This window comes from Melitaea cinxia, chromosome 23 (genome assembly GCF_905220565.1).
Source record: "Melitaea cinxia chromosome 23, ilMelCinx1.1, whole genome shotgun sequence".
Taxonomy (NCBI): domain Eukaryota; kingdom Metazoa; phylum Arthropoda; class Insecta; order Lepidoptera; family Nymphalidae; genus Melitaea; species Melitaea cinxia.
Window position 1 is genome coordinate 1338897 of NC_059416.1, and position 25781 is coordinate 1364677.

A 25781-nucleotide genomic window follows, 5' to 3' on the forward strand; every position below is an offset into this window, starting at 1 on the left:
TACGATTTTATTTTTGTGTTACTCACACATTAGTAATTCTAAACCGCCACCGCTTAGACCGAATATAAAATCATCATATCAAAAATTTCGATCTAGCGGGTACATCGTTCTGTAGCTTAATTGGCTAGAGCACCGACACGGTCAGTCGGAGACGCAGGTTCGATCCCCGCTGGAACGGTCGATTTTTTATATGATATTAAAAAAATATCTACTAATAAATTACGTTTGCAGCAGTCAGGGTCGAAAAAAAAACCGAATACTTTATAATTATTTATTAACACTGTATGAATACAATTATTCTTAAGACTAACGACTACCTTACTCGAAGTGGGAATAAAAAGTGTTTGAAATAATTATACAATTAATAAAGTTAAAAATGAGAACAATAGGGCATTGAAAGGCTAATACGGGGAACTCGGCCAATATGGGAAACTCGTGAGGTGATCGCCTGGGAACTTTCCATCTGTTTGGTACGTCAGAATATCGTGGGATCGTGGTTATCATGGTTCCGTAACTAATAGAAGATGTCGATCGCAATTTTTGGCATTAATTGACCTTATTAATGAACTACAACACCATTATTAGGTAGGATAATTGATAGTAATCGTGTTTGCTCGCAAATAAAAAAAACCGACTTCAATTACATCGACCGGTAATACAACGTAGGTAGACGAAAAAATTGTCAAGTAAATACGCATTATTAGATATAACTAAAAAGTACTTGTCATATCTTGATTAAATTTCAATAAGGCCAAGTGTAAAAAGCTACAAAAGTAGTTGTAGCTTTTCAAAGTCGGATAAAACAAAAGATGTTAATTATACTAGCGATCAACTCGTTGGACAAACGAACGCCTTATATTGTATTTGTATAGATAATACATACACTTGCTAAACCATAGGAATAACAAGCATAACGTAACAGATCAAAAATAAAAAAATACATCCTTATCACGTATCAGCCAGTACGTTCTATTATTTCCTCATGAGCTTGTTCGTATTTTCAACGAAAAAAAAAAAACAAAAACAAAAAAAAGGTCGTCAAATAAGGTTGTATATATTTTTGACAGTGGCAAATCGTTTTGTAACCTGTGTGATAAACGTTAGTCAATTAATCCCGTTCGTTAGTGTTGATATTAAATAAAAAAAGAAAGAGTTGTTTAGTTCAGAGTGAGTTTGTTCATAGTTTCATTTTTGTGTAATTATAACGCAACTTAGCGCTGGAAATAGGAACTAATATGAGTTTGGTATCATTCCGAAGTCAAGACTGACAGACGTAAGTTTTGTACCAAAAATATAGATATAAAGAGTTTGGATTCAAGTCAATAATAATTAATGCTATCACAACTTGTTAGAATTATCCAACAGAAATCTGCAACTGATATTATTTCTTCCTCAAAAGCTTATACTTAGCAAACAATTTATTTGACAACTGAAATTTCTGTCATAACATATCAAATATACTCCGATTTATAATATTAATACAGGCGTCACTCGGACATACACGGAGTCTATTTCTGTCAGCGATAATTCAATCGCTCTAGACCTAAATAACCATCCACCGACCAATCCGCTCTAAGCAATTGAAGTTGAATTAGATTGCTACGGTTTCAATTAAAGATGCCTAATCGAAATTACTTGGTTCGGACTACGGTTAGTTTAGGCGTATTTTGATTTGTTTTTAAGTTTTAAATTCATCGAGCGCAAAGGATTATTTGTGTTTCCGCTGTCTGTGTATATTGAATGTTCGTGTAATGTATCTATGGTCGCAACAATACAATAAAATTTTAATAAAGCTAAAATTAAAGAAGGTATACAAGTAGCTTGTTTGCTCATTATAAAAGTCTGGACTTTAAAATATGTACAATTAAATATTGACGTTAGTATGAAACTTGGTATGAAAGCGTTCAACTGATTGTTTGTTTTGTATTTTTATTGTGTAGCTTTTCGAGTATGTACGTAATAAAATATTTTTTATTGATATTTTTTTTTAAGTTTAATAATAAATAATTGAGTTGAAGTAACTCTCCGAATGCAAAATCTCATAAGTTATAAATTTCAAAATTATTGCTCTTTGGTTTTATGGAGACATATTCGCTTTCATTAACCGACTTCCAAAAAAAGAGGAGGTTCTCAATTCGACTGTATTTTTTTTTATGTTTGTTACATCAGAACTTTTGACCAGATGGACAGATTTCGACAATTTTTTTTTAATCGAAAGGTGGTGTGTGTTAATTGGTCCCATTTAAATTTATTTGAGATCTAACAACTACTTTTCGAGTTATATCTAATAATGCGTTTTTTTTTTCGTTTGTGAGCAAACACAATTATCATATGACTTTTCCGAATACGCAGTTACATCAAGTTTACATAAATACTGTATCGCGTAAAATCAGCCAATAATACTTGTAAATACTGAATCATTCATTCGATGTCTCTTGTTTTTTATTATTTTATCAGTCACTTTCGCAATCTGATTATTATTCTAGTACGGATTTGATGGATTTGTGATTTTTAGCGAGCAATTGCTATTTGACTTTCTCTAGACCTTGCGAGTTATTTACGACCGTTTTGGTGTTACATTGGTTTACATATCATTGGTTATTTTTGCGTTTGAAAAAAATTTTCTGCCTGTATGTTTAAACTAGAAGTTTCTATGAAATATCTATGCCTCACAGTTCTAACTACATTTTTTGGAAATGGCGACGCGTTGGCACAGCGGGCACAGTACTGGCTGTTGTATTTTCGATCGCGAGTTCGATATCCGCTCACGTAAAATACTTGTACATCTATATGGTTATAGATGTTTGTCTTGGTATGGGCGTTTGTGCTTGTATGTTATGTGTGTTTCTACACCCCCGACACAGGAGTAAGTCTTATTTGGGTCCGTTGAGTGGGAAGCATTTTAAGTAACCACAAATGGACTCACTGAACAGTAAATTTAAGATTTCTATTCGATCAGATCTGAATACAAACTAGAGAAGTCTGGGCCTACGTAATGAGTTCTAAATAAATACTTTCAAAGGTAGATACGTAACTAAACAAAGTTAAAAAAACAAAAAGCTTCTCATATATGTATCATTCGATCCCAAAGATAAACAACCCTGTTACAGAGAGACAGATGGACGATTTGATACCTTTTCCTTTTTTATTGGTCACTAGCAGACGCAACAGAGTTTGTTTTACCCTCCGAACTGTCACAAGTGCGATGTTGAGTAACAAGCGTTGCGTTTTATGAAAAAAATCCTATTTCAAGCGCTATTTTATTAATTTTCCTTTTATTTAACTGAAGCAGTCGGCTGTTCCGTATAACACAAGCATTAAGCTGCTTATCTTAGGAACAAACGACCGTGTTTGTATTTTAAAGACTTTTTTATTTGCAAAGTATGATGAAGAACTTAAAAAGTAAAAGCCGAATTGGTTTAGGTGTTCTCAAATTTTGCGTTACACACACATTCAGCTGTAAATTTTTACTTATACATGATGATTACATAAAAATGGAATAGCGCTTGTGATGTTTTTAGTGTTACAAGTGTCCATGGACTAAATTAACCATTGAAAATGAGATACGTCTTGTCATCTACGTTGTTGTATATATTAACCGACTTGAAAAAGAAGGAGGTTCTCAATTCTAAATTATATTTTTATGTCCTATCTGATAGTTTTTTTTACTGAGTATAGGGTTTTGATAATTTATTTTATATTTGAAAGTTTGCTTGTTATGTGGTAGCTTTAAATTGAGCGATAATAATGTGAATATGGATTCATATTTTATTATTTATTGATGTAATTTGAAGTCGGTTTATTTTGTTTGACGAGAGACGACGCGTTGGCGCAACGGACACAGCGCTGATTTGTGGCTGTTGCACTGGCGGTGGCGGGTTCGATCCCCGCACATGACAAACATTTGTATTGGCCATACATATGTTTGCCGTGGTATGAGTGTTTGTGCAGTCCTTGTGGGTCTCCCCACCATACCTCGGAAAGTACGCTAAGCCGTCGGTCCCGGTTGTAATAATGTACACCTGATAGCGATCGTTACTCATAGAAGGGAATATATCCGCCCACCCGCATTGGAACAGCGTGGTGGATTAAGCTGTGATCCTTTTACTACATCGGGAAAGAGGACCAGCAGTGGAATATTAGGCTGAAGTTATCTATCGTTGTGTCCATTTATTATAAATATTCTTTGACGATTAGCAGGAAAGTGGACATAGGGTGCCAATCAAACCACCAATTGCAAATTCATGCGACGTTTCGATCCTTTATTGGACCATCATCAGGCATCTATAAAATATAAAATCATTGAAGAAAGCTGTATACATAAACCAATCCATAACAACAAACAAACAAAAAGAAACCAAATCCTCAGTACCTTTACATACGGTAGTCAAAAGACATCTCCCCGTCAAAGTTCTTTAAGTAAGATTCTAAATTCCAAACCTTATATACTATTTTTTAAGTTATATTCTAAACTTTAATCTCTAAATTTTGAAAATTTAAACTACAACATTTGAATTTATTAGGTAACAATATGCACACTTTTAAGTTATTAAGTTTTTAATTTTACAATTTCAAGGCATCAAATTCTCCGAACTTGACTATTGAACTGCATCTAAAACATCAATCATATATGTACACACAAATAACCATCAAAGACTGACAATATCTACATAACGATCAACAACCAACATTTTATATTACCTTTACATATGTTAATTACATTTATAATTTTTTTTTCCTCCTATTTTGGTTCCTTTAATTTATATTATTTCTACCCACATGTATTTTTCTTCAATTTTATATATTAATTTTTTATTATTCATTATTTAAATTGTTAAGATTTACAAAATATTAGTCATTTCTTATCAAATTGTCATTAAAATTAAGTCATTTAAAATTGGCTAGTTAAAATTTACATTAATATTTCTATTTTGTAGTTATTGCTCTTTAAATTTACATTTTGTTCTCCAACCTCTTGTATTTTCATGTCTAAAACAACAAATTATACATAAGCCACAGCCGAACACGTTACATTGTACAAGAAACAAACTACCCACTACAAGTGTACTAAATACGGATTATGAACTATAATCATTATAATACAGGCTTTTACTCACATATAGTCGCATCAATACATATTTTTGATTATTAAATTACATCCTCCAATTAGTTTTTTAATTTTAATTTTTTTTTGTTAACGGCCGAAAAACACGTCACTCCACATGGATTTCACAACTGTCAAAAAACCCCTCGTTATGTCTGATTGAACACAGATGTTACATGCAAATAATTATCAAAATGTCAAATATTACCACTTACAATTCAAAATTATTAATTTTCAAAATTATTACTTATTTTCAGGAAAATTCCATACATTTAATTATATTATATTTCAGATTTATACTTTTTTAAAATATCGTTATACAAGATGCTCAAATTATTTGTGTCTGTTCTTTTATTCACTGTGTTATTTACTTTGATAAAAAACATTTCACTAATATTTCTTTTAAACCAATTTCTTTCGTTGTCTAATATACTTGTATTTTCAAAATTAAAATTATGATGTTGGTCGAAATGATGGGATGCTAAAGCAGTCTTATTATCTTTTGCGGCGTTAACATTTCTACAATCATTCACATGTTGCTTGACTCTCGACACAAGAAATTGTTTAGTTTGTCCTATATAACAACGGTTACACTCACAAGTAATTTTATATACCAACCCACTACGTTCTTCTTTTTTTAAAGGATCTTTTAATTTAGTATAAACACTATTTATCTTCAATAAATTATAGAAAAATAGAAATGTAAGATTAGCTTTCTATAATTTATTGAAGATAAATAGTGTTTATACTAAATTAAAAGATCCTTTAAAAAAAGAAGAACGTAGTGGGTTGGTATATAAAATTACTTGTGAGTGTAACCGTTGTTATATAGGACAAACTAAACAATTTCTTGTGTCGAGAGTCAAGCAACATGTGAATGATTGTAGAAATGTTAACGCCGCAAAAGATAATAAGACTGCTTTAGCATCCCATCATTTCGACCAACATCATAATTTTAATTTTGAAAATACAAGTATATTAGACAACGAAAGAAATTGGTTTAAAAGAAATATTAGTGAAATGTTTTTTATCAAAGTAAATAACACAGTGAATAAAAGAACAGACACAAATAATTTGAGCATCTTGTATAACGATATTTTAAAAAAGTATAAATCTGAAATATAATATAATTAAATGTATGGAATTTTCCTGAAAATAAGTAATAATTTTGAAAATTAATAATTTTGAATTGTAAGTGGTAATATTTGACATTTTGATAATTATTTGCATGTAACATCTGTGTTCAATCAGACATAACGAGGGGTTTTTTGACAGTTGTGAAATCCATGTGGAGTGACGTGTTTTTCGGCCGTTAACAAAAAAAAATTAAAATTAAAAAACTAATTGGAGGATGTAATTTAATAATCAAAAATATGTATTGATGCGACTATATGTGAGTAAAAGCCTGTATTATAATGATTATAGTTCATAATCCGTATTTAGTACACTTGTAGTGGGTAGTTTGTTTCTTGTACAATGTAACGTGTTCGGCTGTGGCTTATGTATAATTTGTTGTTTTAGACATGAAAATACAAGAGGTTGGAGAACAAAATGTAAATTTAAAGAGCAATAACTACAAAATAGAAATATTAATGTAAATTTTAACTAGCCAATTTTAAATGACTTAATTTTAATGACAATTTGATAAGAAATGACTAATATTTTGTAAATCTTAACAATTTAAATAATGAATAATAAAAAATTAATATATAAAATTGAAGAAAAATACATGTGGGTAGAAATAATATAAATTAAAGGAACCAAAATAGGAGGAAAAAAAAATTATAAATGTAATTAACATATGTAAAGGTAATATAAAATGTTGGTTGTTGATCGTTATGTAGATATTGTCAGTCTTTGATGGTTATTTGTGTGTACATATATGATTGATGTTTTAGATGCAGTTCAATAGTCAAGTTCGGAGAATTTGATGCCTTGAAATTGTAAAATTAAAAACTTAATAACTTAAAAGTGTGCATATTGTTACCTAATAAATTCAAATGTTGTAGTTTAAATTTTCAAAATTTAGAGATTAAAGTTTAGAATATAACTTAAAAAATAGTATATAAGGTTTGGAATTTAGAATCTTACTTAAAGAACTTTGACGGGGAGATGTCTTTTGACTACCGTATGTAAAGGTACTGAGGATTTGGTTTCTTTTTGTTTGTTTGTTGTTATGGATTGGTTTATGTATACAGCTTTCTTCAATGATTTTATATTTTATAGATGCCTGATGATGGTCCAATAAAGGATCGAAACGTCGCATGAATTTGCAATTGGTGGTTTGATTGGCACCCTATGTCCACTTTCCTGCTAATCGTCAAAGAATTAGGCTGAAGTTTTTATTTTCTTTAAGAATAATCACAATCATATTTAAACGTGGTCTTTCTTGTATCTACAGGTTGGATGCAAGCGAGAGGCGGAGTTCATTAAACTCTCGGTTGCATCCAACCTGTTTATAAAAAAAAAATAGTAACTTTTTAATTATCTCGCACACTAACCTTTATATATAACATAAAAACAATGAATTCTGCGATCTATGTAGAAGGTATTTGAGATTGGGTCTTATTAAAGAATTCCTTCCGATTAGGCAGTCAATACGTTTCGGTCGAACGAAGTTTTACGATGAGTTTTAAGTTGTAAGCGAAGAGCGTTTTATATTTGACGTTCTGTACATAAATTTGTTTTCTTGTTTGTTTTGGAATGAAGTTTCTTATTGCGGACCCTAGTCAGCAAAAAAACGCCCGTTACGTTTTAAAAAAGCGTAAGATTTTTTTTTTATATATGATGGCTATACAGTGTCTTATGTATATTCTACGTGATGACTTTTATTATTATTGTAGTTTGCTATTATTACTATATCATTCGATAATTATTATATATTGTTTAAAATCATTGTAAATAATGAAAAGGTGTTAAGATAATTTTGAAAGGTCATAAAATCATAATAAAAAATGTATAACCAAATAATTATTTTCTTTATACCTCAAATAGAACTTGAAATTAATATTCTATAATACGGAATTTCGTTCCTTTCTGGAGTCCCACGACACCACACGGTTTTCTTTACCTTCAAAACCTATTACGTAATAAAGAAAATTGAAAAAATAGGCATATATTAAAGTAATACTTATAAAGAGAAAGTTTTCGTCTCCAGTCATTTGCGCTTTTTTTTTATGTCACTAGGTCGGCAAACAAGCGTACGGCTCACCTGATGGTAAGCGACTACCGTAGCTTATAGACACCTGCAACACCAGAAGCATCGCAAGCGCCTTGCCGACCCAATCCCCAACCCCCCCAGGAGCTCTGGTCACCTTACTCACCAACAGGAACACAATACTGCTTGAAAACAGTATTATTTAGCTGTGATCTTCTATAAGGTCGAGGTATTACCCCAGTCGGGCTGCTCCATATTTTGAGCAGGAAATTCCTGCTGTGCCCTACCTCAGTTGCTGCATTGATTCTTATCATACTAAGGCCCGAGTGAGTGTTTTATTTCGTACCCGCTATCCAAGCTCATTTACACCATACGGAGCGAATATTATTTGGTATCGCAGCTTTATAAGCGCGAATATAGGACTCGACAAGGTCAACTAATCTCTTGGACTTATATTATCTATCTATACGCAAGGCTCTTTCCAAGAATGAGGAAAATGATACAATTTATTTTTATTTATCTTTTTGTTTTTACTTCGGCTCGCAATCGCCGACAATTGTTTAGTTTATTATTTATTGAGTTTGTTTATATCATTAAGTTGTTCAAAGAATTTACTAAGGTAGAGCACAGCAGGAAATTTCCTGCTCAAAATCTGCAGCAGCCCGAATGGGACTTTACCTCGACCTTACAGAAGATCACAGCAAAATAACGTTAGTCTAACAAGCTGTTGTGTTCCTGTTGGTAGGTGAGCAGAGCTCTTGGGGTGAAATGAGGATAGGCTCCTGGGGAGAATTGGGGATAGGGTCGGCAAAGCGTTTGCGATGCTTCTGGTGTTGCAGACGTCTATAATAATCGCTTACCATTAGATGGTACGTACGCTTTTTTTGCTGACCTAGTTATATAACAAAGGATGCTATTATTAATAAAAATAATAATATTCTTTACTGTACACAATTCAACATTCAATTTTTGAAGACAAACAATGTACAAATGTGGTCTTATCGCTAAAAGATAGCCAACCTTTGGGTATAGAACAGGGTATAGAAAAGCGAATAGGAAGTGTACAAATAATTGTTATATAATGTTTTATATTACTTGAAGTTCGATTTTATGGGCATATATTTTGAGTGTTAACGTTTATTATATAGCCTATATTCGTTCCGAATAATATAGTTTTTATGTTCAATAAACGGCTAAAATCCATCGAAATAGTTTAAGAATAATTGTGTTTTTTGCTCGGAAACGAAAAAAAACTGACTTCAATTAGACGAAAAAAATTAACAAACGCACTAGTCGTCCCTACGATTTTTGAGGGATTCCCTCGATTTTTAAAGGATCCTATCACCAGATCATGGTTTTCTTATCATGGTACCACACCTGGGATATCTCCTTTCCAACAAAAAAAAAAAAAAGAATTATCAAAATCGGTTCATAAACGACAAAGTTATCCCCGAACATCATACAATACTTAATATATATATATATGGTCAAATTGAGTAACTTCCTCCTTTTTTGAAGTCGGTTATAAATACCTCGATTAAACATATAATTCTTTCACTCTTTTTAATAAGAACTATATATTACTGCAAGCTATTGTACTCAAAATAATTTCTAGAAATGTTGATACTGTCAAGTGAAAAATGCACAAGTTCTATGGTTTCTGAAAGTAGTGTGCTTAAACAGGAAATGACTTGAATATCTCAAGGCATCTTTGTTTTAAGATTTATCTCGTGTTCAGCGAAATTAACTTGCCAAGAGATACTCTGAGACATCAGAAAACAAAAAGTACTGTAGCATTTACTTATAAAACGAGTAATATGTCCAACAAGAACTCAAATATCTTAATATATATGAATCTCGTGTCACAATGTTTGTCCTCAATGGACTCCTAAACTACTTAACCGATTTTAGTCAAATTTGCACACCGTGTGCAGTTTGATCCAACTTAAAAGATAGGCTATATTTTATTTTGATATATTATGTTATTATTATATTTCAGAAAAAAAAAATAGGGTGATACGAAGTTCGCCAGGTCAGCTAGTTATGTTATAAATAAATACGTTCAATATAAACACACGTTCGTCTGTGCCTAAGTTAGGAAATTTAATGTCTGCGTTATTGGTAATAATTGACTGATATAATCATCATCATCATCATTCCAGCCTATTGCAGTCCACTGCTGGACATAGGCCTCCACAAGTTTACGCCAAAAATAACGTGAACTCATGTGTTTTGCCCATAGTCACTACGCTGGGCAGGCGGGTTGGTGATCGCAGTACTGACTTTGTCGCACCGAAGACGCTGCTATATAATACGTAATATTTATATTAATTTTACATGTCATTAACATATGCTTACAAGCTGACTCCGCAAACGTTGATTTGCCATATATGTTATAAACCCCCTTTACCCCCCTCCCCATTTAACTAAAGGGCATGAAAAATAGATGTGAACATGTGACGTGTTCTGTAGTAAAGACCGCGTGTTGGTAAACGCAGTATGGGACGCCCTCCGACACGCTGGACCGACGATCTACGTAAGATTGCCGGTGATGGCTGGATGAGGATTGCGGAAAACCTGGATGTTCGGCACGAACTTGGGGAGGCCTATGTCCAACAGTGGACTATGAATGATATACTCAGAATTGGGGTCGGAATCTAAACTACAAAGCTCGAGAAAAATGTTCAGAGTGTACTTCACACTCTGAACATTGAAGACGTATACCATGTTCTGATAGAATGTGTTCGAATTGAGTCGAATAGGAAGGTTTTATCGATTTAAAAAAATATATGTATTAATTTGTTCGATGTGGCTTAGTGTACTGTAACTTTGAACATTGTCAGTGATGGCTGTAATGCTGTATAAACTAATAGTTAAGCGTAAATAATCGTAACATAAACTCATATGAGGGTGACATATTCAATGTATAAAAAAACCTTTTAGAAAACCTTCTTTTATTTACCGTTAGTAGCTTTCCACCCGTGGCTTCGTTCAAGTCAATTACACTATTTTGGCTATTCTGGTTGCTTCTATTGAAATGTAGCCTTTATCACTCAGTGACATAATTTTAAAAAATATTTAAAAAATCGATACAGTAGTTTTTTTTTACTAAACTACACTACAAATAAAAAAAACGTGTGCTATAGACCACACGACTGAAGTAAAACTTCTTTAGCTCCATCTAACTTATATCTCCCTCTCAACTTCTGTTCGCCTCGCCCAATTACACTTTTCGTAACGCTCTCGTCGCTCACCAGCTTACTTGCTTATAATATTAGTATAGATAGAGCATAAGAAAATTAAGGCAGCCATCCTTTTGTGTCCCTTTAGATATATTTATATCATAGTTTGAAAGTTCGGACCTTCACGGTCAAACGATCAAAGAAATCTAAAATTGATCAGAAACCGTCTACTTTTAAGCTTATTTAAATCACGTATATTAAGGAGTCATGTATACAGTAACAGTGAGATTTGAATTTGTGGTTATAATTTCTGTTATATCGTCTTACTTTGAGCTTTGCTTTTGGTTTTAATATCAATAATATATGAAGATTAGTATTTATTTGTCGCTGTATTTCATACAAGATATTACTTTGGTACTAAACACAGTTTATACACTATTTTTAAAAGAGTAACAGCGGAGTTTTTTTGCTGATTCTTCTCTGCAGAACCTATATTCCGAATCGGTGGTACCAAAATAATAATTACTATTAAGCCTATTTGATAAAGTATATATTTATTTATTCATTTATATATATATGTCGCTAGGTTTGCTAGTTACGCCGTACCGCCATATTTTATTAATTTTGCAATAGACACTGCGGTCATAAATCGAAAATATAGCCTACTTATATTTTAAGTTTGACAAAGATATATCTAAACATTTTTTAATATCATATCAAAAATCAACCGTTCCAGCGGGGATCGAAACTGCATCTCCGACTGACCGTGTCGATGCTCTTACCCGTAACTATTCAAAGTTTCATATTACAATGAAAATCTTTGACAGGAGACGACACCATGCTATTTTTAATTTGTACGATTTTTATTTTTGTGTTACCCACACATTAGGAAATTCTAAACATTTTTTAGTATCATATCAAAAATTGACCGTTGACCGACACAAAAATAAAAATCGTACAAAGATATATCTGTGAAAATTTTTATTATAATCGATACTGTAGTTTCGGAGATTAGCCCGGATAAATATCGAGACATGAGATTTATATTATATTTATTTATATATTAACATTAAAATTACGTTAAGCAAGAAAAAGAACAATTAAGTAAAATATATAGGCCTCATTTATTATTACTAAAGATTTTGCGGATAATGACCGAAGTCAGATATCGTTGACAGTATTATATGTTCGGCCGACGTACGTCGTTTAATCCACCTGAAAGATATCGTCTGGGTCTGTATAAGGGCTGATATTAAAAACGATAAGCACGCTTAGGGTGGCCACACAGAAGAACAGGACATGGATTTCCCATTTGATTAACGATAGAAAACAGATTTTCCTATGAACAACAGTATATTTAAAGTGCAACGATTGTTAGTTAATTGGTTTTACTAAAAAAAGGTGATGAGCAGCATAACTGGGGATCTCGACCTTAGGGAAGATTGCAGCCAAATAATACTGCTTTTAAGCAGTGTTGTGTTCCTGTGGTGAGTAAGGTGATTGGAGCTCCTGGGGGGATTGGGGGTAGGGTCGGCAACGCGATTGAGATGCTTCTGATGTTGCAGGAGTCTATAGGCTACGGTAATCACTTCCTATCAGGTGAGCTGTAAGCTTGTTTGCCGATCTAGTTGCATAAAAAAAAGGAAAATATAAATGCGTAATAATGAGAATAATAATTGTACGTTTATTTCAGACAAGGTTATGTTACCGTTTATATTTCGGGAATACATAAAGCTTGTGAGTTCCAAAAACAGAGTACATCAAGTGATTTTTCACCAAAAAACATTTTGATAGTGATCTCTTAAAAAAAAAAACTTTGAATTATAATTAGCTTATAATTACCATGAAATTTCGCACTCGCACAGGGTAGGAACTTAAAAAGAAAATAGGTGTGAACTTCATGTTCGAAACCTGTTTTGTACATGAAAACTTACGTCAATGTTTTAATTTAAATGATTTTTTTAATGGCTACAAGGTATGGTTCTACTACCAGCAGTATAGAGAACTACTATAGGATAAAGTGGACAAAAGTTAAATTGCCACTTCAATTCATATCAACTTTTGGCAATTTTTATCAGTCTCCAGTTTGGTATTCGAGATTGTGGCCACCCTACAAGGTCCGGTACTTGATACAGCTTCGCTGCCAGATAAGGTCCTCTTCTTAAAATTCGTTTTCAAAGAAAGTCATCACATTCTCCGTTATGACTTTTTTTTAACCGACATCGAAAAAAGGAGTTTACCTCAGAAATTTTGACTGGGTTTACCAATTTTGATAAAAAAAATTAATCGAAAGGTTGTGGGTGTCATATGACCCCTTTAGATCTAATGTACGTTTTTACTTGACTACTTTTTCGTCGACTTTTATTGTATTATATTACATAACTTTTTACTGGGTGTATCGATTTTGATGATTCATATTTCAATAAAAGTTGATGTTTGTCTTGTGGTCCCGTTTAAAATTGATCGAGATTTGATGACTACTTTTTGAGTAATATTTGATAACGCGTGTTTACTTGACTGTTTTTTCGTCTACTTTCATTGTATAACTTGTCGATGTAATTGGAGTCGATTTTCTTTCGTTTGCAAGCGAACACAATTATTAGTTTATTTACAACATATTTTGATAGAAACAAAGAAAGCTGATGTAGAAAGTTTTGTAAATTTGAAATATATATTTGAAAGTTGTGTAATTAACAAAATCAATTTATTTTATTGTTTAAGGATCCTTTGTTGTTATTACTATTTTAAAACGTAAAAAAGTATGCATAGTAAATATATGTATACTTATTAATAACACACACATGGTGTGTTGTCCATGGGGTAGTTTAATGTTTGTGTTTTAGGTGATAGCCTATAAGGGAGGCTAATAACCTGTAAAGGATAAATCACTTTCGACTTTTAAAAACCACGTTAATCAACACTATCTTAATATGGAGACGATTTAAATAGTGTTATATAGCACATTTCTTTTGTTTTTCTTTTCTTATTGTTTATACGTATATCGGTGTGTTTTGTTATTCCACTTTACTTTAATCTTCAATTAACATTTACTATTATTGTATTAGTTTATAATGGAATTCAAATCATATTTCCTTTAAGTATTAGAATGTAGACATTTGTATGTAAGTTCATTATACATCTACACCACCTACCTAATTTTGATAATAAGTTTCCTTTTTATGTTAGGTTGTCTGCTAATTAGCTATATATCCGCCCATTGTACTTCACAGTCTTTAACTGTCTTTATGATATATAAATATAAATAAATGCGATACCAAGGCTCGTGACGGGAATTAAACCCACAGATCAAAGTGAATTGACCCTAATCACTGCCAAGTGCGCCAACGTTATATAGTAAAAACGTACAAGACTTCTAGAAGCCACTTAAATTTTTATGAAGAGAAAAATGAATTTAATATACAAAACAAAAAAAAAAATTACAGAATAATCTTACATTAGAAATATTCCAAATACCATAAACGTAACATTTTGAATTCAATAATCTATAATGATATTAATACGTGAAACAAAAACTTTGTACCCCCTTTTTACGAAAATTGCGCGGGTGGCGAAGTATGAAATTTTGCAAACATTTATTTGATATAGAGAAGGAATGCAGAATGCTCATATTTTTTTGTTAATCATAAAAAAATATTATTTATTATTATTATTTATTACATTAATTCAATAAAAATTACTCACACTACCATATATATTACACACACGCGTCAATCAAATTAAGAATAGATTATAGAGTATAGATTAATATGGTATGTCTTTACTGAATGTCAAACATAATAACTAACATATATGTTCAAACCTAGATATAATTTAAATTAATTATGTAGTGTTGATAAAACCACAAGCTACATTTCCTCTTAAGTAAAATAGCCTTAGCTAGTAACAATTTATAATTTTTTGATTAATTATGTAAAACTGTTTAAAAAAATGAATAACTCGACTCTGATTAAAGTGGGCGTGAATTTATGGTAAATTGAGACGATTTGTCGGAGATGTAATTAAGACGCCGGTCATAAATCTCGAAGATTATCCGAAATTGAATTATTTATCAAGTGTCAAATCGAATTTTATGGTATTATCTCGAGTTAATAACCTTGGCTATAGCGCAAGTGGACTTGATTAAGATTTTTAGTTCGTTGATTCGTTCGTTGATGTTAACCTACTTTTATAAACAGTAACTATGGAGTTACTTTGTAGATAAAACAGAAAAAAAATATCATTATGTCGAAAATTATAAAACAAAATTCACAGATAAAATAATGAATAAGTACGTTACATACACAATAAAACGCCGCGTTGGCGCAACGGTCACAGTCATGGATTGTGCCTGTTGTGCTGACGGTTGCGGGTTCGATCCCCGCACATGACAAACATTTGTATTGGCCATACAGGTGTTTGCCGTGGTCTGGGTGTTTGTACAGTCCTTGTAGGTCTCCCCACCGTGCCTCGGAGAGCATGTTAAGCCGTCGGTTCCGGTTGTTATCATGTACACCTGATAGCAATCGTTACTCATAGTAGGGAATATATCCGCCAACCCGCATTAGAGCAGCGTGGTGGATTAAGCTCTGATTCTTCTCCTACATGGGGCTAGAGGCCTATGCCCAGTAGTGGACTGAAGCGAATAAAATTATTTGAAACGGGATATTTACCATGTTTTTATATTTTTATTTTGCGGAGCTCGATATTTTAACGTTAAATAACGTTAAAATATCGAAGGTTTTGTTCACGATAAAATAATTTAAGTAATGAAAATAACCATTTTAATTAACAATTTTAATATAAAGATATAGTTACACAAATATAAAGTTACACAAAATGAAATTACAAAAAGAGGAGCAAAGAGCATTTAAACATTTCGAATATGTAAAATTTTCAATCAATACACTAATTGACAGTCAGTCGTACAAACGACGGTTGTAATTGTCCAAAATAAAAATTAATACCGTTAATAAATATTCTCTCGATGCGATGTTGAAACGTTTTCGTCATTAAAGCGAACGGATATGACCGGAGAATCGCTATCGAGAGATCGATGCTTCATCGATGGAAGAGGACTTTTTGATCTGGCATTTTCATTTTGAAACAAAAAACCAACTTAAATAACATCAACCAGTAGTACAACATATGTAAACGAAATAATAGGTAAAAATAATTGTGTTGTGTTGTGTGGGCAAACGAAAAAAAACTGACTTCAATTACGTCGACAAGTAATACAACGTAGACGAAAAAATAGTCAAATAAATTCGCATTATCAAAAAAAGAGATTACCCCAAATGTTACAATCAGATCTCGATGAAATTTAAATGTGACCACATAATAAACATCGGCTTTTATGGGTGGTACACCCAATAAAAAGTTATGCGGACTTTCGAGGGTTTCCCTGGATTTCTCTGGGATCCCATCATCAGATCCTGGTTTTCTTATCATGGTACCACACTTAAGATATCTCCTTTTCAACTAAAAAAGAATTATCAAAATCGCTTATTATTATGATTAAAAAAATATACGGTCGAATTGAGTAACCTTCTCCTTTTTCAAGTAGGTTAAAAATAGTCAAGTAAATACAAATTACTAGAGACATCTCAAAAGGTTTTTGTCAGATCTCGATTAAATTTAAATGGGATCACATGAAAAGCACCTACCTTCGATAAAAAAAGAATTATCGATATCCCAATAAAAAGCTATGATGTACACATAAAAATACAGCTGCATTGAGAACCTCCTTTTTGAAGTCGGTTAAAAGTATAAAAAAGGTCAATTTAATGAGTATATATTCTGTTCAATTCGAAAAAGAAGGGAGCAATAGTATCTATAATTGACGTTAATAGGCATTTTCTAGTTAGGCTGTATTACAGCAACTACGAGCATAAGCCGATTTGTCAAGAGATATAGTCGTTACCCGCCAATTAGCGTCGGTACGAAATGTTTTATTTGGAGACCGGTTTGTACAATAATTTAGTTAAGACACAATAGTTTGATCAGCAAATTTTGAATAATACATATAATTAAAATTTGAAAGGTTTGTTCAAACTACTGGTCGAATTAAAAACAATCAATCAACTGCGGTAGGGCACAGTAGGAATTTCCTGCTCAAAATATGGAGCAGCCCGACTGGGGTAGTACCTCGACCTTACAGAAGATCACAGCTGAATAATACTGTTTTCAAGCAGTATTGTGTTCCTGTTGGTGAGTAAGGTGACCAGAGCTCCTGGGGGGCTTGGGAATTTGGTCGGCAACGCGCTTGCGATGCTTCTGGTGTTGCAGGTGTCTATAAGCTACGGTAATCGCTTACCATCAGATGAGCTGTACGCTTGTTTGCCGACCTTGTGAAATAAAAAAAAAATCCATCACAGAGGAAGGTCATAGGCTATTTTTTCTCAAATTACAGCGTGTGAAATCACACAGCACAGTTAGTTTATTTATAAATGCTTATATTTAAAAGTTTCCAGTAAGTGACAAACTTTTGTCATGAGCAAATGAATGAAATGATAAAAGAATTACTTTTTTATACGACTTGGTCGGCAACCAAACGTACGGCTCACTTGATGATAAGCGATTACCGTAAGTTATAGACGTCTGCAACACCAGAAGCATCGCAAATGCATTGGTGACTCTATCCCCAATTCCTTCCAGGAGCTCTGGTCACCTTACTCACCAACAGAGACCTCAGTACGGTTACTAGTGGAATAGGCCATGGCACTGCGTAAACCCATCTTCAACTGCATATCGTCACCTACACAAATTTAATAGTTTCACGTGTATTTAGTTGGTCCAACATGTTTCATATTCTATATACGTATAGGTATGTATATGGCTATATCTTATTACAGAAGATCACATCTTAATACCACTGCTGTCATGTAGTGTTGTGTTCCTGTGGAGGGCAAGGTGGCCAGAGCTCCTGGGCAGGGTCAGAGGTAGGCAACGCACTTATGTTGCAGGCGTCTATAGTAGGATCCTACCGCTTTAATGGGATATCTAAGTTAGAGCTAATGGTATACGCTTTTTAATAAGACTGGTAAAGCTTGAGGTAAACGTCGAAAAAAAGCAAAACTTCACTTTTTATGGTGTTTATTTTTTGTATTTTAATGATGTGCATAAGCGGTTTACAGGTTCGAATAACAATATAACAAAAATCACAAAGGTTTGTCCGTCATCCAGAGAAATAAAGATTCAGAGTCATTGAAAGAAAGAAAGAAAGAAAGACATTTATTTGAGACATATACACTGCTTACAGTCATACAACAAACACAATGAGAGCACAAATACAATAAAAAAATAATAATAATGATAAAGTCAAAATTAAGCAAAACTGTAACAAAAAAATTAAATAATTAATTTAAAAAATGAAAAGTAAAATTATTATCAAATAAAAAATAAAAAGAAAAGAGTGATAATAATAAAGAGCAACAAATACAGCCTCTCTTTATAAGATTGAACATAAATGTGAAGAAAAGAGTAAAAAAGAATAAAAAAAAAAAAAATTAAAATAAAATAACCATTCATTGAAAAATATTTCACAATCGAATAGCTATTTTTATAGTGTATTGAACATTCGATGCTAATATATTTTGTCTGTTTAAAATAATAATAAATTTACTGATAAAAACGCAAAGAGGTTGCCCTTTGAAACAAAATAAAGAATAATTATAGTTTAAAAAAAAAAATTAAAAAAAAAACCACGCTTCTATATAAATAAACAAAACTAAAAAGGAATAATCTTATCAAATTAATTTATTATCATCGGTCCTCGATAAGTCTACTAACTTTACATAAATGAAATCGTTTGAATGAATGAACGTTTGAAGTGGGTCAAAATGAACTCCAAAGGAGTCGGTTACAAACATACAGGTGAAGCTAATAAATAGCGTTATAAAAAAGGAATATTTGTAACATTTTTATGATAAATACTCAAAATTATCTCAATTATTTAAATTCTTAATTATATATTCTATAGAAAACAATAATATACAGCTTACATATGTTTTATAGTACGCCTATAAAAACACAGTTTACTTAACATTTGTAAAAAAAATACTATCATACATTGACGCATTTCCCGCACGCGTTTATTTACCAACCGTTGACCTCTATCGACGTTTTAATGGGAGTCAGTGTTCGCAGGGAAGCAATTTTGGCAGACATTAACATCATTATTATTTACTAGGTACGTTGTATGAATATTGACTCACGGACATCTGGCTATTTACGCTGTCCATATACTAAACAAGGATTGCGGAAAACCGGGATGTCTGGCGCGAACTTGGGGAGACCTGTGTCCAGCAGTGGACTGCCATAGGCTGAAGTGATGATGATGATGATGATGATGATATACTAAACAGAGTTTGTATTGCTATGATAAATGCAGTTTCTCTTCTCGTAAGTTGTAGTCGTAGTGGAATTTTTTTATTTGTACAAATGTCATCAATAAACAAAGATTTATTTCAATTACAAAATTTATATTATTAGAAAGTTTTATTATTAATTAGAACAATAGACTATAAAACAGCATACTATGAATTATAAAAGAGGACATATGTCATCTTATGATATTTATATACAAGTTTAACTTGTATTTTCCGTTATTTAAATAATATCGTTAGATGATTAAATTTAATAATTGAGATGAATAATAAATCGTTAAAGTAGATGGCAGGGATCCGAACGAAGAAAACACGAATAAATCCAATCCTTTGTTTGTGTTCATTCGTTCGTTCAACCATAGTTGTTTGAATATACTCGAGCAAAGAATCGAATTTATACGATTAACTTAGACAAAGAACATACAATATATTAAGCTATAAAATGTACATATATAACACTATATGTTTTCTTCAATGAAAATAACATTTGAGTTTTTTTTAACGTACGCTATAATAACTTAGTAAAGTTTGTAAATAAAGTATTTTAAGGATAAACAGTTACCCATACATACATGTACACAGACACACAGACACATACACATACTATTTAATTTGTTAGAATAGCAATTGTTAATTAAATTTAAATGTCTATCCGTATAATTCATTTTTGAGGTTTGATAAGCTATTCTTTCTTGTATTTTTAACAAATTATAATTTCACATAAATCAAATGAAAAATGACGAATAAAATAAAAATAATAATTAAAGTCCTTCGAATCATCATTCAACAAATTGAATTATTAATTGTAGTTAATTAAAAGTGAAGCTACCATCGAACCGGAATATAAATTGTACAGAGAAGAAACGGCAAAAAGCTCCACAGTTACTCTTAATAAATACTGTATCTTATTTATAAAATTCTCGTGTCTCAATGTTAGTTATCATCCGATTTTTATGAAATTCTCTATTTTTAAACTTATTTTTCATACCCTTAAGTTCGGGTGGGGGTTAAGGGAGCTAATAACATATAAAGTAAAACAGCGTTTGCGGGGTCAGCTAATTTTAATATAAAATTTAGTAATTGCATGAAATACATCATCACTAAATCCATACATCTTTATTTTTAATATATTTCTGCTTCGAATAATTAAGTCTTAGCTATTGATTTCTTTTTAATATAAGTACAGTAAGAGCTGAAACGGTTTTACGCATCATGGATCATGATAGAAAGAGCGGTGAAATAGATGCCGCATCTGATTTTCTTACATTAAAGTGCAGTAAAATCTCATCACGTCCAGAAGTATCGGCTACATTTCGTCACGATTTCAACTGAAAATTACTTTATCATGGACTCATGGTAAAATGTTGAGACGAGACAGACAATCGCATTCAGCATTGATGGAAGTGAAAGAAAAACTATAGAAAGAATTTAATAGGCGTATTATTTAGTTTAAGATTTATAAATGATAAAGATGTTTGAATTTAGTGGCGTTGCATTTTATGTAAGACATTTTGACAGAGTAACTGTGATGTTTCTTGATGATTTTTCGCTGCAGAATCTACATTTCGAATTTGTAGTTGCTTCACTGGACGTTTCAGCCTGTAATATTCCACTGCTGGGCATAGGCCTCTTTCTCCATGAAGTAGAAGAATCAGAACTTAATCCACCACGCTGTTCCATCCCTACTATAAATAACTATCGCTATCCTGTGTACATGATAACAACCGGGACCAACGGCTCTACAAGGACTTCACAAACACCCAGACCACAGCAAACATCTGTATGGCCAATACAAATGTTTGTCATGTATGAACAGCCACAAATCAGTACTGTGACCGTTGCGCCAACACGTCGTCGCTTCACTCTAACTATAATTGAATTCCTAAATAAATCTAAATTTAGTTTACAAAATGACGATTCCAAAGTTCATTTGAATTCTACTTGAAAGAAAATAAAATTTGAATTTAAACAAATAGTAAACGAACTGTGATGATATTATAATATGTATGTTAATCAAAAGGTTGCGAGTTCACTGAGTTTTAAATGTCAATAAATATATCGCTCGGCCATACGGATATTTTTGTGGTCTGTTTGGTTTGTTTATGTTTCCAGAGACGTGGTTTCGTTAGACTGAGGATATTTGATTATAAAACGTTAATTTATTTATCCTTTCATTTGGATAATTATTCAATAAGAAAGGTTCAAAAAATTTATTGAAAAGAAGATTATGTTTTACGCACAAATTTATGTTAAGCCTTTTTTTGTATGAAAACAGTCTAGTTTTATAAGTTCATTTACTTTTGATTAAGTATTTGAATAAAGATACATATTTGTGTAAACTTTGCGAAAAAAATTCTCAGACGATATCGAGAAGTTTGTATTAGAAAATATAGATATTTTATATCAGAAACCTAGGTTTCCGCCGCGACTTTGCCCGCTGGTACTACACGATTTCAGTTTTGTTTTTGAATTAGAAATATATATATGTATATTAATTTGATATATATATAATAATAATATACATTATGATATATATTTGTATGATATATATTTTCCCAAATTCCCTAGTGTCAGTAGAAATTTTTTTAAAAAGTTCCAGAAGTTTTCTAGTCAAATCGTAACAAAAAATCAAAAAATCTAAAAGTTTCCTCATTATAATATTAGTGTAGACATACATATCTTGAACTAAAGTCAAAATCATGCTCACTCTACTGTCCATAAGTTTCGCAGCATTCGATCCTTGAACAAATATTTCTCTTTGTGGCTCAAACCATCCGATCGCAGGCTATTCCTTTGACAAATTATGTTATCGCTTTGATTTTTTTATCCGTCTCTTTTATCCGGGTATTTCTTTTACCCGGGCAATAAACGGACATCAGACTTTACTGTACGATGATAGGTTTGTTAGTTTACTCGTTGAGACGATTTTATATCTGTTTTTTGATGTTTCGCTTGCAAATCTCGTAAAGGGTACGGTGTGCTGGAATCAATGTTTATAAGGGCCGATGTATTTAGGGTGAATTATTTCAAAGATGTTTTAGCGTTCTGGTCGTTTATGATTTCCTGGTACTTGAGTGTTTATTTATGTCTTTTTCCTAAGTTTGTTTATTTTTATTAGTGTAATACATAAACGAAAATAAAAAACCGACTTCAATTACATAGACAAGTAATACAACGCATGTAGATGAAATATTATCTAAGTAAATAAGCATTATTAGATATAACTCAGAAATACTTGCCAGGTATCGGGTAAATTTAAATAAGATCACATGCCAAACACCACCGTCCGATTAAAAAAAAGGATCATCCACCCAGTAGGAAGCTATGAGGTAAAACACATATAAAAAATACAGTCAACGTGATAACTTCCTTCTTTTTGGAAGTCGGTTAACAAAGCAGTTTTTAAAAGAACAATATTGGGCATAGGCCTCTTCTTCTATGTAGGATAAGAGTTGAAGGTTGATTCGTTGCAGTGCAACGTAGCCAGATTGGCGAAACCGATGTATCTCAAAATTAAAAAATAAAGGAAATCAATTACATTTCATTTCCTATATATGGTATTCTATATTATGTTATATATGTTACGCGTTGGCGCAGCGGTCACAGTACTGACTGTTGCGCTAGCGGTCGCGGGTTCAATCCCCGCCAACGACAGATATTTGTATTGGCCATATATATGTTTGTCGTGGTCTGGGCGTTTGTACATGTATAATGTTTGTGTTTCCGTTGAGTAATAAATAAATAATAAATTAATAAATATTTACACAATACACACACAGTCGTCTGTTCCTAAAGTAAGCAACTTAATGCTTGTGTTATAGGTTACAGCCGACTGGTATATAGCTACATTTTTTTTTTCGATAAACATACTTATAAATAATACATATATAAATATATAAATAAATATTTATATTACACCCAGACTCGATGTGGGAATCGAACCCACAACCCTCGGAGCAGAAAGCAGGGTCACTACAAACTGCGCCAACGGGCTAGTCAAAGTATGAAAAAACATTTGGGGTCTCTTTCGGAGATAGAATCAGAAATTAGACTATTTGCTAGAGAACGAAAGTAACCAATATAGCCCTCACAAATAGGAAATCGAACTGGCTCTAGGCTGGTCACCTGTGTCACAGGATGTTGGCAAACGCAGTGTGAGACGCCCTCCGGCCCGCTGGGCCGACGATCTACGTAAGATTGCCGGTGATGGCTGGATGAGGATTGCAGAAAACTGGAATATTTGACGCGATCTTGGGACCTATATCCAGCGGTAGACTGCGATAGGCTGAAGTGGAAGGAACTAAAATCCTTAGGTTACACCCGGATACTTTGTGAACCACAGATACGTACAAAGTTGCTCTACAAAATATTTGTACAAGCATAAGTAGCTGTTGTAAGTAGTTATTTAAAAAAATCTTCTACTTCACTGTCTATAAAACAAATCACTATGAAAGAAATTACTGTATACTTTGTATTGTAGTAAATACGTTTAACACTTGTAGCGTTCGTAGACATTTCGTAGCAGTGCTACGAATGTGTAAGCAATGTTCTACGACATGTTTTTAACTAAATTCGATTTTTATTCAAAATTTTATTTAAATTTCTTTTGTAAGGCAATGAATGTTATATTGTTTTCTAATTTTGACCCGCATTTCACCCATTCCATCAACTTTTTTATATTTATCGCAGTTTATTAAGTTTTTTAAAGGCCCGATGTTTCGGATACTTTACAGCAACCATGGTCACGGGAGAACTCGGGGTCTTCAAGTTGTTTCATTATAATAATTAAATCTTATATTAAGATAAAAGCGACTTTGCTTTACGGCTCACCTGATGGTTACCGTATAGACGTCTGCAACAGCAGAAGTATCGCAAGCGCGTTGTCAACCCTATCTGCAATCATCAGGAGCTCTGGTCACGTTACTCACCAAAGGAACACAACACTGCTGAAACTGTAATTAGTGAAAACTTTGAATAAGTAGCAAATTAATATTAATATTTTTTATAGCGACACAATATAAAAATTAAAAAAAAGTTGAAAATAAAAATTTTTGTAAATTGAGTTATTTTATTTTAACAAATAATAGCTTGAAATAAAATGAAAATTTTTTATTTTTGGTTTAAAAGGTACTTTTGGATCGCCATTTTATAAATTATAATTATATTTGTTTTTAATTTAATAATTATAGTTAATGTTACTACTAATTCACAGTTACTACTATTTACAGGACAAATCTTGTATGAAACAATTATTGTAATTATTGTAATTATTGTAGGGACAAATATTATACTGTTTATTAAATAAAATTGTTAACTAAAGTAAAGATACTCCGCAGTATAGAAATAGGTACAGTTTATAAAATAACTTTTCCCGATTATTTTGTCAGTGATTATACAAACCGCCTCCGGGAATGTTTTATTCATAAATTATTGAGTGCGACTTAACAATGAGGGGTATTTGCATGAATTAAGATGTTAAGTATTTTGGAAAGAATTTTAGTGTATAATCCTTTTTAGTATAAGCTTAATAGGGAGACATTTTGTTTGTAACAATAAAGTATGGCTTTAACATAAACAAGTAACTGTAAAGAGAAAAAATCACAATGAGATAATTTCGTGTAAGCTTGTATCGTATAAATACGTTTTAGCCCTTGTAGCTCTCGTAGACATATCGTAGCAGAGCTACGAATATGTAAGCAATGTTCTACGACGTGTTTTAAACGAAATTCGATTTTTCTTCAAAACTAGCTGTGCCCGCGACTTCGTTCACGTGGAATTTAACAAAATAGTTTTTGTTCAGTGCACAGAGTTATAAAAAAAAAACTAAAATAAAAGTAACCAAGTCACTCCTTATTACATCAGCTATCTGACAGTAAAAGTCCTGTCAAAATCGGTCCAGCCGTTTCAGAGATTAGCCGGAACAAAGAAACAGACAGACAGACAAAAATTCAAAA

At 32.2% G+C, this 25781-nt stretch overlaps 3 long non-coding RNA genes across 5 annotated transcripts; 2 read left to right on the plus strand and 1 right to left on the minus strand.

Moving 5' to 3' along the window:
* The first annotated feature begins 655 nt into the window (after positions 1-655).
* On the plus strand, positions 656-18734 carry LOC123665041. 3 transcript variants are annotated; one of them, XR_006744971.1, is made up of 2 exons: positions 656-681; positions 18626-18734. It is a non-coding gene; the product is annotated as an uncharacterized LOC123665041 (long non-coding RNA). The 3 variants fall into 3 exon arrangements; XR_006744972.1 differs by lacking the exon at positions 656-681 and adding an exon at positions 2872-2881; XR_006744973.1 differs by lacking the exon at positions 656-681 and adding an exon at positions 17625-17638.
* Positions 4928-5779, minus strand: LOC123665043. Its single transcript, XR_006744975.1, has 2 exons — positions 5118-5779; positions 4928-4989 (listed from the first exon to the last, which is right to left on the minus strand). It is a non-coding gene; the product is annotated as an uncharacterized LOC123665043 (long non-coding RNA).
* On the plus strand, positions 5818-6687 carry LOC123665042. The gene is made up of 2 exons (XR_006744974.1): positions 5818-6497; positions 6626-6687. It is a non-coding gene; the product is annotated as an uncharacterized LOC123665042 (long non-coding RNA).
* Positions 18735-25781: the final 7047 nt, after the last annotated feature.